The sequence below is a fragment of the Chamaea fasciata genome, unplaced genomic scaffold (assembly GCF_029207755.1).
Source record: "Chamaea fasciata isolate MVZ Bird 193981 ecotype frontalis unplaced genomic scaffold, bChaFas1.0.hap1 SCAF_1, whole genome shotgun sequence".
NCBI classification, from domain to species: domain Eukaryota; kingdom Metazoa; phylum Chordata; class Aves; order Passeriformes; family Sylviidae; genus Chamaea; species Chamaea fasciata.
The window spans coordinates 99,071,077-99,077,076 of record NW_027094086.1 but is presented as its reverse complement, the minus strand read 5'-3'; the positions used below and the strand labels follow the sequence as shown (position 1 = coordinate 99,077,076).

General features: G+C 40.7%; 1 protein-coding gene across 7 annotated transcripts in view; it reads left to right on the top strand.

Annotated features, from left to right (window-relative positions):
* Window positions 1-582: 582 nt before the first annotated feature.
* The window catches only part of BLVRA (biliverdin reductase A), a 50,061-nt gene continuing 44,643 nt past the window's right edge, over window positions 583-6,000 (top strand). For 5 of the 7 annotated variants that reach the window (XR_010722257.1, XR_010722256.1, XM_066190677.1 and 2 more), the window contains exon 1: window positions 583-710. The gene's annotated coding sequence lies outside the window, so the exon portion shown is untranslated. Of the gene's footprint in view, window positions 711-793; window positions 847-6,000 lie in introns of those variants that run through there. The other 2 variants (XM_066190658.1, XM_066190686.1) reach the window with 2 other exon arrangements.

Here is a 6,000-nt window from a genome sequence, read left to right as displayed (position 1 = left end):
TCTAGTGGTAAAGTGATTCTCTCACTTGTGTTAATTATTCCACATGTTCAGTCTCCTCCTCCTCTTGAGTCAGGAGGCTTCTAGACTTCGTGGGCTGTGAGTCAGTGTTTTCACTCTCCCCCTGCCAAAATCACCTTTCACCCAGCTGGCACTTTAGACTGATGTGTTGTCCCTGTTTATTCCTCCTTCTGGCCCTGTCTTGGGCGTTCTGCCAAGCATCCTTGTGGTCTGTTAGTTCAGCATTCCGTTGTGACTGATATCAATACACATATAATCCTAAATTCCATTTTCCCTATTCTTTCTCAACGGCTGCAGCTACTGAGGCAGCTTAAGTGTATAAACAGGGTTTATTGATACATAGTTCATCAATTTGGAAACCCTACATCAGAGGGGCCACTGCGCTTAACCGCGGGGGGGGGGTCTTGCCCTGGTGCCCAGGGGAGGCGCCAGCCCCTTGCCAGCCACGTGCAGCTTTCTGGGTGTTTCCTCGGCAAAACTTGCCAACCTCAGCGCCTGCACCAACTGCCTCTGACTTCAGCCCGCCCCTGCAGCGCCTTATTGGATTCCCGGCCGAGGGGGTGTTGCCGCCGCGACAGAGATAGGGCGTGCGGGCGCTGATATGCCGGGGCTGTGGAGCGTTGTGTAAGAAGGAGCTGGAGGGAGGAAAGAGAATTAAGTAGGACTACGTTTCTCCTGTGTGAGCTGAAGAGGTTAGTGGCTCTTACTTAATCCCTGCTAGCTGTAATTAGGATTTGGAAGCAGGCTTTTCGTTTTCTGTTCTTCGCCTCTCTAGGATTGCTCGTCACCGGCGTTTCCCCCTCGGTTGTGGAGGATTGGGGAAGTCCTGTAAGTCACGTTGTCCTAGCTGCTCAAAAGATACCCTTCACCAAAGGGGCGGGCTGCCATCTGAGGAGGGGGAAGCAGAGAGAAAGGAAAAAGGGGAAAAGCCTTTTGTTTGGAATAATGTCTAGTAACAATGAGAAGCAGAGTATTAGCCTGTAAATGATGTGGAAGTAGCCAAGTAGCATCTTCGAGTGGCCAGGGCACTGCGTGGTGAGAGCGTGAGAGGTCATGTAAAACCTTTCCTACAAGTTGGACTTCATTTTTAGCAGTGCTGAGCTTCCTTCCAGTCCTGTGAAAATCCAAGTTTACTGTAGCTATCTGATGCTCCCTTTTGAAACACCAAGCAGGCTGTACCTCTGTTTACCTATGTGTAGAGTGAGAATGAGAATATTTTCCTTTTGTAAAGGGACGTGATGGGGCCATATTTCAGGCAGCTTTTGGGAGAAGGGTGATTCTTATGTTCTCAGATATGGTACAGGATCCATGTGTAAAATACATTAGCACTTAATTACTTTATGTTCTGTCACAGCTATCGCTTATCTCTAGGTTAAAAAAAAGGAAGAAGATGCATCAAGGCTCAGTCTAGACACAGTGAAAAGACAAGCTCAGCGTTTATATAACTCCTGACATCTTGCTGAAATTTTGTGTTGGAGCTTGTTAAAAAACCCCAAACAATCAGTATTAATTAGGGCAACAGTTAAATGAACCGATTTTGCATTAAACCATTTTTTTTCGATTCCTTGCATTGATTTGCTGAAATAATTTTTGTGCAATAAAGATAGTCTTTTAGCTGTTGGATCTGTGATTACAGATGTGAACACAGAATGACGTTGTGCCAAAAATCAATAACATAGTGTTTGAACATCTTTCTGTCATTTGTGTAAATAAATGAGAAAATGAAGACAAATATGTTTCAGTAATGTAAATCCAACTTGAAGTTTAATCTTCATAACATAAAGAGCATTGGGTTAATATTTTAAATTATTTTCAGCATATATGAGAAAGCCTCAGTCTTACTAAAAACTGTCACAAGCAGTGCATACAACTTAGATAATAATTATTAATAATTAAATTATGGTAAAATATTATTGATATAATAACAATTGATAGTAGAATACTTCAACATTTCTTACAATTGGATCAGGAAACTTCCCTTATTCCAGAGTGCTGATTTTTCTGGATTCCTCTTCCTGGGTTTACATCCACATGGTCAAGAAATTTTTTTTTCTGATTCAAATCTCTCAGTTTCTTCAAAGAGTGAACTGAATTACTGTTTGTGAAGGGCTGGAGTTTAATTCAATTAAGTGTGGCTTGTGTTATTCTTAAATGACTGGCAGTGCTTATTTTGTAGAGCTATAAAGGAGACTCAACCTTTGTAGTTTTTAACTACTTATTCTTAGTGTCCTCATTATTTTCCTAGTTGTGCTAACTGGATGCTTCACCACCCACTCCTCAACCCCCAAACCTAATGAGTCAAAAAGACCACCACATTCAGCTCTAAGCAAATTCATTTTAAATGTCAAATGGCAGACTTGGCTTTTTTTGTCATGAAAAATAGCTGCTGTGTCCACAGACTTTGAAAACTAAGCTCAGCAGATGAGAACAGGACCGCTTTGCTCTCTGCACTAAAAATTAACTGGCCTTGTCAAAACAAGTGAAGATAAATTGATAAATTCACTGTCCAGTTTTCAAATTAAAATGGAAATCATTTTCCATAATACACCATGGTATCAGGACTTCAGTAAGTTGGAGGACTGGAGCACACATTGGCATTTTTGCTTTTTAATGATGACTCTAAAGTCACCTGAGTTTCAACCATCTTGTAGAGGGAATATTGTACTCTATGTTGTGCAGATCAGTTGTAGGAGGCTTCAGAGGGTGTTTGTCATTACTACTGCTGTGGTCCATTGAAGCTGTCTCTGCACTGCCATCCTTGGCTAGGTAAGCAGAGTCAGACAGCAGGAGATAAAACTAAACAAAGCTGTGAAGAAGTGGAAAAATAGTTTGGATGGATGTGGTAGTGGGAGAATAATGCCCTGAGGAAGGAGTTCCTGTTTCATACAGCGGTGCAGCAACATCAACGTATGCAGGATTGTGTATAACTTTCACCTTGAATTTTCAGGCAACCATAGATCTTTCTGAAACTTGCAAGTAGTCCTCAGTGTGTTAAAAGAACTTACATTATGCTCATAGTGCACTTTATTAAATGAGGTATTAGAAAAGTTTCTTCACTGAGTGGGGAAGCAATGGGGCTTAGTAAAGAAACAGTCCGAAAGCCAAGGCACTCTTGCAGTTTAATCCTGTAGTAAAGAAAAAAAAATCCAACAGAACCCCAGTCTAGATGTATCCATGCCCTCTTGTAACTTAGCAGAACAAAGGCTGCTGAGGAGCTGGCTCATGCCTCTGGAGCTGGCCTTGAACCTTGGCAAATGTTCCCATGCCTGTAAAGCAAAGTGTGGGATTTACATCTTAAAACTTTATAAAATAAGTGCAATGATGATAAAAATATAAATACATTTGACTTGATTCCTCTCTATTCTCTAAGGATAAAGAGCTTTGCCTTCTTGTCTAACTGAACTTAAGTATTCATTAGACTAATGTTTGCAACTTAGACAGAGATCTACTGTGCTAATTAGAAAACATTGCAGAGAACCCACCTGACTGGCAAAGATAATGATTTGCGTTTGCTAATCCTGTTCCTCCAGATGACTACACCCACCAATTTAATGAGTTGAACAATTAGCATAAAATGAGTGTCTTTTTTTTTCCCCTCTCATCATAGCTTTATTAACCAGTTAAAATGAGCCTGTTTGTGGCAGCTAATGTTCCTGTTATAACAACTAACCTAAATGCTAAATTAAAGGCTGCACAACACTGGCTAAGAGAATAAGTTCTCCTGGATCAAGTAATGTTACCATGTTTATTAGCTTTCCCTCTCAGTGAAATATGTAGGTACAAAGGCATCTTTATTATCTAGTCATTACCTCTGTTCTGTGACTGAGAGGAGAGGAAAGCTGCCAGAAAGGATATGGATTATTGAATAATCTCCAAATAACAGAAAGGAAGAAGTAGTACAGGATGTGAGGGGTAAGTTCAGACCACAGTCATTCGAGTTAAAACGTCATGGATGTTTCTTTGCTATACTAGAAGCGGTAAAGCTTTGTGACCCTTTCTGTTGCTGGGGAAAACAGCCCTTAGTTGGTATTACTGTCTTTTGCAGGCTCTGACACGGATTAGCAACAGACTGGTTAGTCTGTTATTTGGTGATGAACATAGAGATCTCAGTGGCTTGCTCGTACTTGTCTGTGGAGTAATTAGCCAATTTTTCTCAGACGTAGCACAGCTGTGTGCAGCTGGGAATAGGATCAACATGTTGGTAAAGACCTCTCTGTGCTTAGTGTTTGGTCTTGGTGACAGAAGATACAAATACATGAAGGACTAAGGTGGGGGGGGGGGGGGGTTGTGGTTTGTTTATTTGTTTTGGTTTTGTTGTTGCCATTAAACCAGATTAATAACATTTGGATGGAGACAGCAAATTAATTCCCGGGTTTTGTCTTCCTCTAAAGCTTTGATTCTTCAGTGGCAACAATCTGTAAAGGACTCAGATAATTGGAGCATGGATGAAGAGGAATTCTGTACTGTTGATAATTCACTGTTAAGTGATGAGGGTATAAACCAGAGTGGTACACTTCTGGCATTGGAGGCCATCATGGGCTTTGTCTACTTTCACTCTAGTTCAGTGTAAGACAGAGGTAGGGCTGTTTTCTGTAAGTATTGAAACATTTGGATTTGCAGTCCTGGAGTACAGTATCTGTTTAAAACAGTCCTGAGGCATCTAAGAGGTCTTAGGTTCATCATCCAGAAGTCAAGATAACCAATCCCAGCAGTTATTGAAAGTGTTGCCCTAGGAAATTTTCATTTGGAATTTTTTAGAAAGTCTATTTTAGATTTACTTAGAGAAGTGAAATAGCTATTAATTTATTTTGCTCAATACTTGCAAATTAAGATGTACTGCCTGTTCTTATATGCCTGGCATCTGAAATGAGACCTTAAGGCTGAGGGATGTTGAATAAATATTTTCAAAATGAATAGATCATTTGCCTGACTCTACTTACTGTTTAAAAATAATAGTATTCTGCCATGTGTTTCCAACCCAGTCCTTCTTGATTATGTTCTGGTGACAGCCTGACCTAGTGACATTCACAGTATAGTTACAATGAAGACATAGCAAAAGAACCATAAAAATAGCCATATGATAATATAAACAGGGCTTAAAGTGGTTGGACCTTTGTTTTAGGGTAGACATGAGCTTCCTTTCTCCTCTTGCCCTGCAAGCAGGGGATGTGGCCATATAATTCTCTGGCTGCTCTGAGCCTAATTTTTCTGATAAGGCTTCATCAGAAAGGATACTACTTTCAAGGACACAGCCTTAAAAACCTGGTATCTTTGAAGAAGGCTGAATATTGCACCAGTGAGGTGTATGAGGCACCTTTTTTCCCGTTTTGTTTTGGTTTTGGGAGTTTGGTTGGTTGGTTTGGTTTTTTGTTTGTGTGTGGGTGTGTTCATGTTCTCAGGCAGAGAGAGCACCTTTCAGAAACAACTACTGGTCTGCTGCTCTCACTTGGGTTGGCCACACCTTCTCACCATCAGATGGCCTGTAATATCAGAAACAAATTTTTCCTCTCTTTAGGCACAGGAGGGAAAGTCCTCCTACCCTAGGTGCTCTTAAGTTATCAACTCCCAAGGAAGCATGAAGGGGTGGATAATCTCAGAGTTCAAGTTTCTTTTGGTCAAATGACTACTAAATGAGACATCAACTCTTCATCTTTTGCCCATGGGATCTCATACAGCTGTACTGACAGATGGCCTTTTTCATCAAGAGAATGATTATGAGCAGGAAGAACTGGTGCAGTTGCCAAGTCACTCTCCATCATATTTGAAAAGTCATGACAATCCAGTGAAGGCCCCAGTGGCTGGAAAAAGGGAAACATCACACTCACAGCAGGGGTGTTGGAATAGATGATCTTTAAAGGTTCCTTTCAACCCAAGCCATTCTGCTGTTCTAAGAAAAAGAAGTGCAAAGTACATTCCTTTACTGCATGCTCATGATTATTATTTTAATGTCCAATTCCTACATGATCTTATTTTTGCTTATAT